Below are 17,876 nucleotides of genomic sequence, written 5' to 3' on the forward strand. Positions count from 1 at the left end.
GGTAGTCTTGGACCAATCATAATCCTCAGTTCTGTTAATAGGGAGGAAAGGGAAAAGGGTTTGGCTATTGGGAAGGTGACTTACAGCACCTGTGACTAAACAAATACAGGCATATCTCGTTTTACTGCACTTCGAAGATCTTGCTTTTTTTTTTTTTAAATTGAAGGTTTGTGGTAACCTTGCTTTATCAGATGATGGTCAGTCATTTTTTTTGCAATAAAGTTTTTTTTTTTAAGTAAGGTGTGTACATTTTTTTAGATATAATGCTATTGCACACTTAATAGAGTACAGTATAGTGTAAACATATGTACTGGAAACCAAAAAATTCATGTGACTCACTTTAGTGCAATATTTGCTTTATTGCTGTGTTCTGGAACTGAACCCACAATATCTCCAAGGTATGCCTGTATCATCCACCTGGAATAGCTAGTGCTGTCCTGTAGTTATGTACATCCTGGTGCAGCCAGGGGGAATGGATCCTTCTCTAATGTCCATAAAAACAAGGCATCAATGGCACAGTTACGTCACATGGATATGAGACATTGGGCACCTGAAGCTTTCAGCACAAATGTCCCCACTTTCCAAATATTTTCCTCACTCACCATTTCTCTATCCTTTCCAACCAGTAGCCTTTTTGCACAAATTATTTGATCCACGCCAGCTCACAACTATCTCTTAAGATAACAGCCTCTCCATTCGACTAACTCCTGCTTGGGCCATTCAGCAGAAGACCTGGTGGGAACTCTGGGCTCATGCAAATGTCTTCTCTGCTCTTTTACCTTTCCTTCCTTTTGTATTAGAATACTAGTAGTTTTGTATTTAATGAGAATACACATTAGGGATCCCAAGAAGGAAACTGTCTGGTAATGTTTCAAATGTTTTTCTTTTAGTGATCACCTGTGCAAAACGGTTTATGAATTTTAGGTTGAGCACAGTTTTTCACATTTCATGCCCATGCCCATTTATTTTGGTTCTAAAGGAGGAACGGCGTGAGTTGCATAGGACAAACAGGTGGGAAGCAAGTACCTCATTGGCTTCCACTGACTACACCTTCTTCACCTAAGTCAAACAGAAGCCCATGCTCTTGACAACACAGGAGGAAAGGCATGAGTTGCACAGGACAAACAGGTGGGAAGCAAGTACCTCATTGGCTTCCACTGACTACACCTTCTTCACCTAAGTCAAACAGAAGCCCACGTTCTTGACAACACAGGAAGGAACAGCATCAGGAGTGAATTATTTATCCTTGCTGTAAATATAAGCCTACACATTGTCAGCCTGTAAACACTAGTAATTAAGAAACCAGCTAAGGTCTGCTTGGGCAACATACTTTGACAGCAGCTGCTACAGAACCTGAACCTGGAGACAGTTTGCTATCCATGTGTGAGATCCCCCTCCCTACCAGCATTAACTGCTCTCTCACCTGTGTTGCCATGCACCTCATCCAAGCGCTGAGTACAGGTCTCTCCCCCACTGTAGACTTGTAGCTCCTTTTGCACAGAGACACAGCCTCCTTCCACAGCACATGCTAAGGGTCCTGCAGAGGGCCTGGCTCACAGATGCTCGGGTAAATTGCAGTGAACGGTCCACGAGTATCCTCTTAGCTCCTCCATTAGCGGGAATGCGCAGCACGTGGGAGATTCGAAATCCTCACCAACCAATCATGCGCCTAGTGGAATACATCCAGCCTCAGACACAATCTTTCTGCATCTTTCCAGGGGTCTGAACGTGAAGTGTGGCAAGGATTTACTGGACATACCAAGTTCTTTCGGCTCCTTAGACCCTTCAGTTTTCCGGCAGTCGGCTCCCTCTCCCCTTCGGCTCCACCTGGGACAATCTATCTCCCCAGGTCACTCCAACCGGATAATTCATGCACATCCTTCAGTTCTTTTAGCCACCACCTCCTCCAGAAGCCTTCCCTGACTTCCCCAAGTCTGGATCAGGGCCCCCTCTATGACCGCTCCCTCTTGGTTCTGCGGTGTAGCTGTCCATTCGTTGTTTCCCTTTTTAGACCGTGAATTCCGCAAGGGCACGAGACGATCTCGTTCTCTCTTTTGTCCCGCTTATGACGCTGCCTGGAGCATAGGAGGGGCTCAGAATATTTTGGAATAAATTGATGAAGGAGTGGAGTGTCCCCAGCCTGGCGGTGCTGGGCCGGGTGTTGCTCGCGTCACAGCCCCTCCTATGTGGGGAACTCCAGTCTTGGGCCGCAAGCTTAGACTCTCTCCTCAGATTAGACTCGGGCCTCCGTCAGACAGAGGCGCGCCCGGAGGCTAGGACCCGCCTCCCGGGTTCCAGAGCGACCCCGCCCGCCCGGGCCGCGTCCCTGCTCGCGGGCCGGCTGCGGCTCCCCGGCAGGAGCCTGAGGAGCAGGTGGGGGCGACGGCCCCGCCTCCGCGTCCCGGCAGCCCCAGAGCTGGCGGCCGGGGAGTGAGCGGCGCTCACCGAGCGCAGCACCCAACGCAGCTTGGCCCCAGCGGCGCCGCCTGGAGCACGGACGCTGCGGGACGGAGCCCGGAGCCTAGAGGCGGCGGCGGCGGCGGCGGGGACGTCGGCCAGAGACGAATCCTGTCCTGTCCTCGGCACGACCAGCGGCAGGTAGCGGCTCCGCGCGCGTGCCCGGGTCGGTGCCGGAGGGAGGAGGGACGAGCCGCAGCTGCGGGCGCTCGGGCCGTCCCGGAGCTGAGTGAAACGCCGGCGGGTGCAGGAGTGCTGCGTGCGCGCATGCGGGTGTCCGGGCGCTCCCAGCCCGGGGCGACGCGCTGCGCTCCTCAGGAGCCTGCCGCCCGCTGCCCGGCGTCTCCGGGGCCCGGCCGTAACGGGACCGCGGAGGGAACGAGGTCACCGCGGGGTTGTCTGGTGACTTCCACCGACCCGACTATCCGGAGAGCGGCCCCTGGCGACAAGGCCGCCCGGGCCTGGTCTTCGCCAAGCTCTCCGTTCCTCCCTTCCCCTCTTCACCCCCAGAACAAAAGGCTGGGGTCTCGCTGGGGAGGGGGCTGTCGCGGGATGAGCGGGAGCGAAGTAAAGAGCAGCTAGGAAATTGTAGAACTGAAGGTGGCTTGGGGGATACAGAAGCCCTCGATGAGGAAGCCAATCTCGGAGATGTAAAGTGACTTACACAAGGTCACACAGCTCGTGGTGACTGAACTGGGGCCAGAGCGCAGGTCTCGGGACTCCCTTCCCAGTGCTCATCTCCAAGGCCCCAGAGGTCAGTAGTCTGTGCTCCAGCGATTTAATTCTGGCCATGCATGGGTTTTAAAGTCTCCTTTGGAGGAATAAGGGAGAAAGTGGCAGAGCCTATTCCCCGCCTTCCTCAGTACGCACCGGAGGCGGAGGTGGAGCGGGGATGCGGGAGCAGGGCTGGGGAAGAGGGCGCTCCGAATCTCCGGGTGGGGCTTGGAGGACAGGGAGCCTAGCCCTGTCCCCGTGGGCAGGCGGGCACTGGCTCGCAGGAACAGCGCCTTCTGAGCGTGGCTTGCTAGCCGCGTGGGTGTGCCTGCGACGGGAGCGGGGGCGGCGTGGGGACCCAGTGCGCGCTGCTCCCTAGAAAGAAGTTCTCTCCCGGGAGAGGCCGGCAGAGCTGTTCCGGCGCGCTGGGACGAGCTGACAACATCCCTGACGCTCGCGCTGTTTTGTGACGGGCTGTTTGGAAGGAAAGTTACTCTGCAGCAAGAAGGTGGGCTATCACTTCGCTTCTCCGAGCCTGGGGGTGTCCTTGGCTGCAAAATGAGGGCTTTGTTCTGCATAACCTGTGTGATTCAGAAAGTTCGTGCCTCTCTCCTCCTTTACAGAATCTTTATCTCTTTAGAGAGAAGAGAAGTACATGTCTTCTGGTCAGCAGTAGTAGTTATCGCAGGGACTCCAGCCTCCCCTGAAAAACAAAATTTTTTTTTTTTAATTTTAGGCAAAGCTATTAATGGGGACGAAGCTTAGAAGAGGGGTTGGGTTGCCTTTGGGCCTGGTAATGACTTGGACAGAAAAGGAGGCTTCACAGGTGCCGGAAATGCTCCCTACCTCGACCTAAGTAGTGGTAACACAGGTGTACATATATAGATATTTGTGAGGTTATTCCCTTGAGATTTGTGCACTAATGCTTTCCCTCAGTAAAAAAGTAAATAAAAATTTAATGCTAAAAATCCACTCATTATAGTAGCACACAGATTACTGCAGTTTTCCAGCCAAGGGATTTTAGAGATACATTTAAAAACCACAGAAGCCAAATCAGAAAAATAAATAAATAAATAAGAACAGGGAGCAAAGAAAGTTTAGCAATAACGGGAAATGAAATACACACTGCAGAGGGCCTTACCAAATGCCTTTACACGAATCACCTCACATGATTCACATTTCCTTAAGGGCAGTATTGTTATTGTGCCTTTTTTTTACAGACAAGAAAATAAAAGGTCACAGAGGTTAAATGCCTTACTCAGGGGAGCAGGGTTAAGAACCTGGGTACACAGATGTCAAATTCTATACGTGCAACCATAAACAAGCAATTTTCAGCCACCTGAATCAGGGCAGAGCCATCAGGGTGACAGAGACTTGAAGACTGGCTTCCTGCCGTGCCCCCTTTTAGTTCCTTTCCAGGAGCCTCTGTTGTTTTCATATAGCTGTGAGTGTGAGATTGTGTCACAGACTAAAGGTAGCCAGCAGTGGAAGGGATGGAGGAAGTGTGTGTGTGTGTGTGTGTGTGTGTGTGTGTGTGTGTGTGTGTTTAAGAACATACAGTTTTAGGAACAGGAGAAAGCCAGCTGGCCCAGCCTGGAAACACTGTTTTTAGGAGATTTATTGTTCAGAAATCATACAGTACAGGTTGTGATTTTGCAGTCACTTAAATACACACACAAAATAAATAATATAACCTAGAAAAGATCTGAGAAACCAAAATGTAATTTACTCTAGAGAACATGTAGGATTTTCACTAGGGAAAAACAGTCAACTTCCCTACGTTCTAGAATTTATAAATATGTTTATCAATGCTTATGTTTAAAAAAAACCTACAAAAATAACTCAGCAGAAGGACAGAAATTTGTTTTCCAGCAAACGTGTTGTAAATATACTTACATTTGGTGCAGAAACATTTGAAACTTTAGGGTACAGGAATATTTTATCTAGAGAGAAATCTTGAGAAATGTGTCCTGAAGTGTGTTCTTCTAGTGATTTTATCCTTCTGCCTAAAATTCAGAAGCCGGAGGAGTAGAATCGTGTTTGTTTTACCAGCTAATATCACATTGCAGAGTTGAATGTTTGTCTCGTTCTTAGAATTAGAAGGTTTGGGTTTGAAGAAGCTGGATTAAGTGGGGCAGGTAAAGAGGTAGCTGGCTGGATCTGCTCAGCTGAGTACCATTAAGCGTGATTATGCATCACAAAGTTATCTTTAGGCGAGTTTTGCCATGTCACAGTTAGTGTTCCTGCCATCTGGCTGCTGGAATATTTAGAAAGGAATCATAATGTTTGACTGACTCTGCTGAGAGCATGACAAAACAGACTTCAAGAGGGAACTATTAAATATGAGTTAGGGTTGGTGAGAAAATGATTAATTACTTCTTATTTAGCCACCGCACACAACCGAAGAGAGGGACGGTTCCCAGCTGATGCGGAGCAGGTGCAGCACATAAGTTTTCTCACTGACTTCAGCCAATAGTGCACTTGAAACTTCCCCTTTGCCCTTCTAGTTGGGTATTTCCTTAGGCCTGCCCAAGCAGGAACCCGACCCGTTTTGCAGCAGGGGAATCGTGTGGTGAACTGCCGTGCTGAAGTGCCAAAGAGATAGAGTGAAGCGGAGCAAATGTGGCAAAAATGCCAGGTGGGCATTATGTGGGCCAGGCTCTGTGAAAGATTTTCAAGTGCATCTTGAAGGAATATTCACCCTGTGTGGGCGATGTATTCCAGTGAGACACTGAATTTGAGATGGTGGCATCCAGAAAGGAAGTGGCAGGCCTGTCTATGGACTATAAGCCTGTCAGCTCCTGGGAGTATCTAAGAGGAGGCAGTAGGGAGCTTGTGAGGACTTGGGCCCATGTGTGTGCGGGTGTGTGTCAGAGCAAGGTGCCCAGGCTGCCATCCACTGTGCCTTAAGAGCCAAAGGCTACCTCATACTGAATACTTGTGCCTGACTAGGCTAAGAGCTTTCTACATATGAAATCAACCCAACAGCCCTATAAGGGAGCTGATTTTTCTTACTCCCATTATCAGATGGACAGAGAGGCCAAGGGCTAAACTGTTCTCAGAATGATCATGCCACACCCTGCCCTGGTCTGCTATCAGCCAACTCATAAGCCCAACGTGCCCTTTACCTGTCTGACTCTCCCTTATTGCACCTGAACTCCTGGAGGACAGGTACTATATCTGTTTCATCTCTCTTCCCAGCAGCTGCATCATAGGTGGCATGTGATGAGTAGTGAATGAATGAGTGAGTGAATGAATGAATACCTTCATATTTAAAGGTCAAAAGTCAGTTTGGATTAACTGTCCTTTTGACTTTTACTGTCTCATTCCCCTCTGTTAATATGGGTCATCGGGCATGATTGTATGGACAAGATGTGTAATAGATATCTCCTTTAAAGCTGAAGGATGCTAAGCTCAGCCTGTAAGATCAGAAGGCCTCTGCTTCTTTTAGAAATTAAATATTATTATTTCTTCTTTTGTAAAACGGTTGTCATTTGAAACACCTGGGTTGGAATCTTTCCTTCATCATTTATTTGTTGTATGACCTTGGACAAATTACTTCACCTTTCTGTGCCTCAGTTTTCTCATCTGTAAAGTGGGAATAGTAATAATACTACTTATCTCATATTTAGGGTAAATAACTTAAAATAGGTCCAGTGCCTAGGACAGTGCTTGGTTCATAGTAATGTTCAATAAATTAGCTCTTTTTAAAATTATTATCATCTGATGCTTTTAAAAATTGTTTGCCTTAAGTGTTTCTGGTTCCATAAAGCATTTGAGGCATAAACAACATAAAATTAATAATGAAACTGGGGTAAAGAGAACACACAGATAAGGAAGCAAGATAAAATCAAAGGTAATTTAGTGAACAAGACTATGTTATAAGGTGCAGGTAATTTCTAGAGATGAGTTTACTATAAGGTTTGGTGTAGTTTCGGGAGATGGGATTAAAAATTTGTCAGAGCTTCCCAGTAACCAAAACAAAGAGGAAAACACAAATAGTTACTCAATCCACAGTGACCATGAGATAAAATGAGATCAGTTACACAGCTTTTCCTGGTCCTGAAACTTGGGATGGCTTTCTCCTGGCGGTTCTTCAAAGCAGTCATTGTTGCCATAGAGATCTAAGTCTTCAACATGGTCCCTGCCATGAAGACAATGGAAGTTTTGTGGTAGAAGTTAATAATAAGTGTTTCTTAGAACGTCATTGACTGCAGTTCCAGAGACATACTCTCAGAGCACAGCCCAATAAAAGCTCTTCTGTGAAGGGCCAGAACACTGTGGTTTGGGGATGTTCTATTTCCTTAGCTACGCTGACTGAGTGCCTGGGAGAGTAGAAAGATTCTTCCAAAGATTATAATTCTTGTGAGAGTCAGGTGAACAATCCCATCTTTAAGAACATTTGTTCTGGCTGAAGCTATATACATGAGCCAGATCAGTTGACTTTATCCAGAAAAAGTCCAAAGGGTGTCATCATACACATAAACTCATTAATAGATGTGTTCATGAATTTTCTTAATACTGGTAGTCCCATAATCTCCCTTTAGCTGCAGATTTTATCACACTGTTTGGAAAAAGAAATATCCAGTGCTCTGTACTACCTTTTAAGCCCTTTAATACTTTCAGTACTTCTTGGTATTAAGAATAAATGATATTTGATTTTTAAACTTGTTTTTTAGTACTTGAAATAATGGTCATGTCTTTTTAGTCTCATTACATATACATTAGCCCAAGTATGATTTATATCAGTTAGGATTGCATTCAGCTGCCAAAACAAAACAAAAACAATGCACACATCAGAATCTGGCCTAAACAGATACGAGAGTGTCTTGTGGAGCTAGACTCCCAAGAAAGGCAGTCCAGGGGCGATGCAGGAGCTCAAACAGTACTATCAGAGAATCAGCCTTTCCCTGCTTCACCTTCTTCACCATGTAGGACATCATCCTAAATCTAGTTGCCTCATGGTCACAAGATGGCTGCTGTATCTCTAGGCTTACATCTTTAGGCAGGAAGAAAGGAAATGTGTAAATAGCTAAAGAGCGAGGGTCCTTCTATTAGGGAAGTTTTGCCTTTTTAGATAGAAAGTGATGCCCTCCCCAACTACTTCTGACGACATCTCATTGGCCAGGATGGTGTCACAATGTTGCTCTAAAATGTAAAGAGTCTGAGAAGTCAAATATTTTTAGCTGGGTAAACTGCAACTACCACCCCTCTCTCTAATTAGGGATTTTGCTCTAAGGAAGAAGAGGAAATGGTTATTGAGTAGGCAGCTAGAAGTATCAGCCACCTGACATAACTTCCATTATTAGCCATGTCCCTGACTTAATTAGAAATTACAGAAGTGACTCAGTAATTTAAAATGTTATACTTTTCTAGTTTTTCATACGATTAGCATTAGAGGATGAAACACACCCAACTGCCTTATGTAGATTCCTAAACCGCTGTCACCAGCCCTGCTTCTTTTCTAAATTTCAGATCTAAATTTCCATTTGCCAGAAGGACCTCATATGCTTCAAATTAAACTCACTTCTCCCCACCCATTCACCACCGCCCAACACCCACACATTTTCTCCTGCCTTCCTTAATTAATATTAGATTGCCTTGGCAAGGAGCCTTGGGGTTGTCCTGGACTCTTTCTTCTCCCCACATCCCAGGCATCCAAACTGCTGTCATCCTTGGCTCTGTCCCATTGCCATTACTCTAATTCAAATAAATATCCATCCTTGCTCATGTGAATCCCCAAATTGGTCTACGTATTTGCTGCTTCTTCATTGCCCTATAATTCATTTTCCACACATGCCCCAGGGTGCTATATTTAAAACACCAGTGTCTAACATCTCTCCTTTCTTTAGAAGCTTACAAACTAAAGCTCAACCTGGCTCTGTGAGCGCCATGCTTGCTGGGACTGGTTGCCACACACCCCAGACATTCCCACGTGGCAAAGTTTTGCTCACCCCCTCCCCACTCCCTTCAACTATAGAAGACCTCTCTCAGAGGTTTCTTATGCTTTTCATGGTCCATAAGCCATGGGAACAGTTAATTACCTTTGCATTTATGTTTCCAGAACATTTATAATTTCTATTAATATGTTTTGCCCTGGATTCTATTTTGCCTGATATTAATCATGCTGTACCAGTTTTTTAAAAAAAATAACAGCTTTATTGGAGTATAATTCACATACCATAAAATCCACTCTTTTAAAGTACGTAATTCAGTGATTATTAGAATATTCACAGAGTCACACAACTATAACCATCATCTTAATTCCAGAACATTTTCATCACCCCAAAAAGAAACCCATTAGCAGTCACTTCCTATCCCCCCTCTCCTCAGCCCTGACAACCACTGATCTACTTTTTATTTCTATGGATTTACCTATTCTGGAATTTTCTATGTGTGGAATCATGCAGTATGTGACCTTTTGGGACTGGCTTCTTTCACTTAACATAGTCTCTTTTGGGTTTATCCATGCTATAGCATCTATCAGTACTTCATTCCTTTAATTAATGAATTAGTTAATTAATGGCAGGGTTGGGTCTTCGTTGCTGCGCTCGGGCTTTCTGTAGTTGCATCGAGCGGGAGCTACTCTTCGTTGCGGTGGGCAGGCTTCTGATTGTGGTGGCTTCTCTTGTTGCGGAGCACAGGCTCTAGGTGTGCAGGCTTCAGTAGTTGTGGCACGTGGGCTCAGTAGTTGTGGCACGCGGGCTCTAGAGCACAGGCTCAGTAGTTGTGGCACACGGGCTTAGTTGCTCCGCGGCATGTGGGATCTTCCTGGACCAGGGCTTGAACCCGTGTCCCCTGCATTGGCAGGTGGATTCTTAACCACTGTGCCACCAGGGAAGTCCCCTTCATTACTTTTTATTGCTGAATAATATTACATTGCATGGCCCATACTACATTTTGTTAATCCACTCATAAGTTGATTGACGTTTGGGTTGTTTCTACATTTTGGCTGTAATGAGTAATGCTACTATAAACATTCATGTGTAAGTTTTTGTGTGGGCAAATGTTTTCATTTTTCTGGATAGATACCTTGGAGTGGAATTACTGAGTCTTGTGATAATTCTGTTTAACATTTTGAGGAACTTACAAACTCTTCCAAAGTGGCTGCACCATTTTACATTCCCACCAGCAAAGTATGAGGGTTCTATACCAGTTTTTCGTATCTACTTGGGTATTGTTTTCACTGTTTTATTTTCAAAGATTTAAACATCATTTTGTGTTAGCTGCATTTCTTATAAAGGAGATATAGTTAATTTTTAAAGCAATTAGAATATCTCTGTTCTTTAGCAAGAGAAGCTAATTATCTGTGTAACAATAGTTATTGTGGTTACTGATCTATTGGAACTTATTTTGTGCTTTTTATACCATATGCTTTATTGTTGCCTCTTTTTTTCTTCTTTTAGTCTGCCTTTTCCTAGCAAAGTGCCTGGCACATAGTAACTTTAAATATGTAAGTATTATAAGCTGTCATTTGTGGACATGCGCCATGTATCTATAGATTTATTTATTCATCAAGTATTTATTGATTACCTGCTCTTCATGTTTATAGTTTACTCAGTGGCTAGCATAGTGCCTAACATGTAGAAGAAGCTCAGTAAATATTTTCTGCATTGCATAGACTGTGCAAAGGCTGAGAAGCCTGTCAGAAGCTGGGTAGAGTAATGGAGAGTGCGGAGGCTTAGGGGCAGCTCACTTGGGTTGGATGCGGCTGTTTCACGTCCCAGCTATTTGATCTTGGACTATTACTTTACATCTTTGAGCCTTTGTTTCCTCGTCTGTGAAATGGGGATAATAATATCTTTCGTGCAGAGTTGTTTGGGGTGATGAAAGATGATTATGTAAATAACAATCACAATTGCTAGCACTGGGAATCCATGTAGTACATGTGAACTATTGTTTTTGTTAATGAATTGTTTAACAAAGAGCTCTCCCAACCACATATATCAGTATGAAATCATCAACCATGTCTGCCCAGGGAATAAACTTATAGTAAAAAATGATGCTGGCTCCTTTGCTATGTGTCTGACATAAATAATTACCAGAGAAATCTTTTCTCCTCATATGGTAGAACCAAGAAAAAGGACCAAAGATGGAATTGTACTTCCTCTTAATGACACAGAAATAGATTTTAAGTCTCCAGTATTCCTTAAAGCTGTCGTTTATTCTAATACTCTTCTAAACTTTTGAATGAAACGTGTTTTAGCCAATCGTCTTGCTCTCCAGTATTTCAGAGGAAGAATAAAGTAGCTTCAGAAATAGGTAAGATAACTGCCTAAAACAAGACAAGCAAGCAACATTTTCCCCTACATTTGAACAGCTTTTGCATGACTTCTTTTCTGGTTTTCACCTCTATGTGTATGTCCAAAGGTTTTAGAAATTCACCTGCAGACTTTTAGAAGGAAGGCTAAAACCGATCTGGGTTCATGCCTGGTGTTGTGTGTTCCTGGTGGTCATGGATGGTCAGTGAGTTTTAAGTGATAGTGGTTGACCTGTAGTCATTTTGACATTATCTGTATAAATTACGTATGCCTAAGAATGATACCTGTCAGGATACCTGTCCGTAAGATCTAGGGGTGCCTTATTCTGTGGCTGGAGAAAGAAAGCCACCATTGTCATTTCAGACCCTGTGCATCCCCTTATGGTGCTCTCTTGTTTTCTCCCATTTGACGAATGACTAGGATCGGTTACAAATGGAACCAACTCACAAATGATTCATGCCTAATGGGCAATCATGTTTTAAGGCTGTTCCTCATTGTGTAGTAACCATGTATTAACAGAAGAATTAAATCTTAGGGCTTATGGATTGGTTTGAGGAGAATTATTTTACTCTACTCTTGGTTGTTTACCGAGCCCACTTGGTCAGTCACCTTCGATGCTTGTGGCCGGCTGCAGGGGATGGTTTCAGCTGTCATGGAAGTCTGCCTGCAAGGCCAGCCCAGCGAAACCCATGGTCAGGTCTCAGTGCTGTTCTTTGTGGATCCAACTCACTTAGACCAAATTGTCAACACAAATTTATATTTTTCTTTATTCATTTATTCATTTGTATTTACCTTTTAGATGTAGAGGGGTCTCCTAACTCAGATGATGAAAAGCATTTAAAAAATTACTTCTTCACAATTGTCCCGAGTAAAGAAAGAAATCCAGAACTTTTATTTTTTAAGTTAGTTTTTCAAATGGGTAGTAATGCCCAGGATACATACTTCAAAAAGTGTAAAAAGGATATATAATATAAAGTAAGTCTTTCTCACACCCCAGTCTTGGACTACCTGGTTGTTATACATTCTTCCAGAGAGATTTCATATATGCATAAGCAGGTATGGGTATACCTATATTTACATATACCTGTATTTATAGGTATACACATATAATACAAATAAAGGCATATTCATTCTATATACATTTTCTGCTGCCTGCTTTTTTCACTTACTATAACCTGGAGATCATTCCATATTGGTACATACAGGGCTGCCATATTCCTTTAATGGCTACCTAGTATGCCATTTTAAGGTACAAACTGTAATTTAATAACCAGCTCCCAGTCAGTGTGTTTATAGGTTATTTCCAGCCTTTTGCTATTAAAAAGAATGCTGCAGTGAATGTCGCTGTATACATTATTTCTCGTAAGTGATACACTATGTGATAAGAAAAATTCCTAGAATTAGAAAGTATATTTTAAAAATTTGATAATTTGCTCATTGCCCTTTACAGAAAGTTGTACTAATTTATATTTCCACCAGTAATTATGAGCGTCTGATGCCTTGCACCCTCTCTAATACATATTTGCCAAACCTCTGATCTTTGTCAATCTAAGTGAAAAATTGTATCTTGGTGTGGTTCTGACCTGTATTGTCTCATTATCAATAAGGTTCAGCACCTTCAAATGTGTTTAAATGCCATTTGTATTTCTTCATCTGTGATATGTTTGGCCCATTGTCCATTTTTCTGTTGGGTCATTGCTTTCTTTTCCTGTTAAACAAAGAATTGCTTTATCAATACAAACTATTAATACATACACACAAACTATAAAGTGCTAAGAAATCTAAATATCTAAGTCATAGCAAACAGGTAATCATTTCACAGTGTATACATATATCAAATCATTATGTTGTATACCTAAAACTAATACAATGTTGTATGTCAATTATATCTCAATTTTAAAAGATTTTAAAAATAAAGATTTTTTTAGCCGCCTTTTGTCTGTAAGCTAAGGAACTTAATATATATATATATATATATTATCTCTTGCTTTATCTTCCCTTTTACCTGACAACTTTTGTTAGTTATATCTTTCTATTTTGCCATGATTAATAGTAGTTATAGTCATTTCTGTTACCATAATTTCATAGGCTCTTCTGCCTTGGTTCTATGGTTAATTCAATACTGTCTTCCTTTTTGCCCTAATTTCTCTCTTCAACTCTTAATTGGCTGAAGTTTTTCCTATGGTAGTATCTTCAATATATATTCAGGAAACATAATTCTTGCATGTTTAAAAACATCTGTCATACTTGCTTTTTGACCACAGTGACAGTTTGGCTGGGTATAAACTTTTGGATCATACATTATTTCTCTGGGATACTGCGGCACGTCTAATATGTCTCCAAAACTATATCATTTTTCTTCGGATATCATGTGCCTTTTAATCTATAGAATTAAACCTTATTTTTTATTTTTATTTTTTTGCGGTACGTGGACCTCTCACTGTTGTGGCCTCTCCCATTGCGGAGCACAGGCTCCAGATGCGCAGGCTCTGCGGCCATGGCTCACGAGCCTAGCCGCTCCACGGCATGTGGGATCTTCCCGGACCGGGGCACGAACCCGTGTCCCCCGCATCAGCAGGCGGACTCTCAACCACTGCACCACTAGGGAAGCTCTAAACCTTATTTTTGAAAATTTTTCTTACATTATATATTTGTGATTATGTATTTGAATATTTATTCTCTTCCATTCATTTGTGTCTTTTATTAAGTGAAACCATGTATCTTTTTTTGGTCTGTCTTCCACATCTATCATTTTCTTTCTAATACTTTTAAATTCTTTGTCCATTTCTGTTTCATTTTATTTATTTTTCTCAATTCTCCATGGTCCTCAGTGTGTTTTCAACAATACCTGTTTTTCTTTGGGCCCTTTGTAGTGTGCTCTTCATTTTTTTAAATGGAAGTATAGTTGATTTACAATATTGTGTTAGTTTCAGGTATTCAGCAAAGTGATTCAGTATATTCAGTGATATATATATGCAAATATATATTCTTTTTCAAATTCTTTTCCATTATAGGTTATTAAAAGATATTGAATATAGCTCTCTGTGCTATACAGTAGGACATTTTTTGGTCTTCATTTTTCTCTTTCACTTCTCCCACATTATATTTCATCTCCTATTGCCTTGCTACATCTTCTCAGAGTTCTTATATTTTTCCTTGGAGTCCTTAATTTAAAGGGATAACTGTTTCATAAAATTTTTTCAGTTAATAATTTTATGCCTTGTCACTGTTTTCATCTGCTTCACAGAAGTATATTTTCTGATAAGTGTTTTTCATCTATCATCTGTCCTTTGTCCTATTCCTTTTCCCACTTTTTTTTTCTAGTTTTCTTGTATAGATCTTGTGCTGGTTCTCTTCACCGTTTCCTTTTATTTAGTATTCATCTTAGAATGAGTTGAATTCTTCTTAGGCCAACTATTTGCAGGAGATTTGTTTAAGGAAAAGATCAGGGCAGGTTCTAGACCAGGAAGAGTTCTCTTTAGGTCAGAGAAGTGCTCCTTATGACAGAGAGAGAGAGAGAGAAGAGAGAGGGAGAGGGAGAGGGAGAGGGAGGATGAGAGGAAGAGAGAGAAAGTGAGAGGCTTTAGGCTGCTCATAATTTACTCTCTCCCTCACCCTTCCTCATTTCTAGCCATGCACCCACTGGAATGGCTTGTCTTTGCCTCCTTCCCTGCTCCCTCATGCGTCTAGGGTCCAGGGTCGCTCCTGTGCCGTCCTACATGCCCTTTTCCATTACTCTAAACAAGTGTTGGTGGGGCTTCCTCACTGAGGAGCCAGAGCTTCTTATTCTGGAGAATGACTCTGTGTGGACTTTGTCTGAGGTCTGCAGCCACAGGCTTACTCTCTACAACACCTTACCTAGACCCTGTATTTGATCGTCCTGGGCAGCAGGCAGCCCTGTCTCATTTATTGAAATTCAGGGTTACAGAAATCTAGTTTTTACTTTCTGCAGTTGAGTTTATATTTCTGAGATTCCCTTTCCTTCCTATTTTGAAATGGTTTCCAAGAAAAGGAAGGAACAGAGATATTTTCACTCCACCATCTGAAAACCAGAAGACCTCCTTGAACTCAACTTTATTTTGAAAAGTGTTTTCTAATTTAAAAGACTAAAGCCTCATCTCTGCTGTCCCTTAGGATAAGCGTTTCCATTTCCAGGAAGCCACCATATCCTTAATTTTAAAAATTACATTTGAAAGCACTTTGCTTTTTGGAGAGGATCATAAACTATTTTTGATTTGTTTAATAACTTATCTCAAAGCAATACTCATTTGGTCCTCACACTTATGCAAATCAGGAAAGAAGGAACATGCTTTACTTTTTTACAGATGGAGAAATAGATGACCATTAAAACCAGAACTAGAGACCAGTTCTCTCAACTGTCAAATTATTCCTCTTTGATGACAGCGTTTCTAACATGCCAGGTGAAGCTTTTCTAGTGAGCACTGGAAGCTTTGAGAATCCCACATCCAAAATACATTTTATTCCCACACTGATAATAAGGCCTACAGTTGGACAGGAATTTCTCCTGCCCTTTTCCTCCCTTCCTATTTTAGTTGGTAATATTTTTCTTTAAATATCATTAAGATAATTATTTAATCTGTAGACACACAATTTACATAATGTGCTGCTGCCAAGGTGTGTCTCCATCTTTTGCTTAAGTAGTTGGCATGACCCCTGATATATATGTTTTCTATTTCTTCCCCATAGCGACAGCAAAGCAAAGGTATTTGACACTACCTTTGGCCTTGGCAATACCAAGATACCTAAGACACAGTTCCTATCTTTGAACCTTCGAGGAGCCCGTGGTCCAGTGAAGGGAGACACACAGACATGTGAAAGGAAATTGCCAAAGTCCCTAGTGCCGTAATAAAATTGCGAACAAAGTACTATAGGAGGAGTTAGCTTTGGCATAGGAAGAAGAAAATCTGTGCAGAGAAGTTGGCACCTGAGTGTGTTTCAAAGGATTGGTAGAAATTTTCCAGGTGGTGAAGGCCATCACATGCAGCCTGCATAGCATGGACAAAGGCACAGAAATATAAAGAAAAGGTATGTAAGAAAACATCACAAGTGTGGTGTGGACAGAGGATAGGATACATAGAATAGAGTGGAGGATAAAATGGAGAACTTGACTCCATGACGAAGAGCCTTTAGGAAAGGAGTATATGTGAACTGGAGAGTGAAGCCCTGTAGTCTGAGAGGTAAGGCCTCCAGTCAGTGTATCAGGCTTGGCTGTCAGTGAACTGTGCTTGCTGCCACGGACAGAATGTGCCTGGTGACAGAGCTGAGGATGCCTCCTTGCCACAGGTTGTTTGAGATTCTAGCGAACTTCAAACTGGACAGGGAACTGGAGGCACCAGAACTTGGGCCAGCCATCCTGACCTGGCCCAGGCTGGCACAGTATCCCTACTGTGAAAATACTGAAACTAAAATCTAAAGTCTCAGGAGTGAAACTAGAAAAGAAAGAATTTGTCTTGTAGACTTGTTCCCTGTGCCCCCTCCAGTCTGAACATTATTTCCTCAGTGATTCTCAGAATAGCATTTTTAGGAGTATTCACAATCCTAAGTGCAAAATGACCACCTTAGCCTTAGAAAGGAAAAAATGCCCTCCTTATAAAATCCAACATCATAAAATAAATTAAAGAGGTGGTAATTTATTTTGTAGAATGACTTATTATTTTATAACATTGATTATGGGTTTCCATTGAATAATAAACTCCTTTTGTATGCTTAAAGCATACCTCGATTTTTCCAGAATTAGAGATGCCATTTTTCAGAAGCATAACTGTTATGTAAAATGAGACTTACTTATAAATGTCTGATTAGTATCATGTATTTTTTTAAAGATTTTTTTAAAAGATTTTTTTGATGTGGACCATTTTTAAAGTCTTTATTAGATTTGTTACAATATTGCTTCTGTTTTATGCTTTGGTTTTTTGGCCGTGAGGCATGTGGTATCTTAGCTCCCTGACCAGGGATGGAACCCACACCCACTACATTGGAAGAAGTCTTAACCGCTGGACCGCCAGGGAGGTCCCCCATCATGTCTTTTTTTTTTTTATCATATCTTTTTTTTTTTTTTTTCACTGTACGCAGGCCTCTCACTGCTGTGGCCTCTCCCATTGTGGAGCACAGGCTCCAGCCGCGCAGGTTCAGCAGCCATGGCTCACGGGCCCAGCCGCTCCGCGGCATGTGGGATCCTCCCGCACCGGGGCACGAACCCGTGTCCCCTGCATCGGCAGGCAGACTCTCAACCACTGCGCTGCCAGGGAAGCCCTATCATATCTTTTTAATAAGCCTCGTTCTTCTTTTAGCTAATTCAAAGGCAGAAAAAAAAAGACAGGAAATCAATATTTTCTCCTTTAACTCTTGGGAAACACACACACAACGATTTTTATGGCATTTAGCCATAATTTATTTTATTTTTATTTATTTTTGGCTGCGTTG

General features: G+C 42.5%; 1 protein-coding gene across 1 annotated transcript in view; it reads left to right on the top strand.

Moving 5' to 3' along the window:
* The first annotated feature begins 2,353 nt into the window (after positions 1–2,353).
* Positions 2,354–17,876, top strand: part of WIPF3 (WAS/WASL interacting protein family member 3) — a 90,799-nt gene continuing 75,276 nt past the window's right edge. The window contains exon 1 of the mRNA XM_060020660.1: positions 2,354–2,598. The gene's annotated coding sequence lies outside the window, so the exon portion shown is untranslated. The remainder of the gene's footprint in view (positions 2,599–17,876) is intronic.

Source organism: Delphinus delphis, chromosome 9 (assembly GCF_949987515.2).
Source record: "Delphinus delphis chromosome 9, mDelDel1.2, whole genome shotgun sequence".
In the NCBI taxonomy this organism is placed as follows: Eukaryota; Metazoa; Chordata; class Mammalia; order Artiodactyla; family Delphinidae; genus Delphinus; species Delphinus delphis.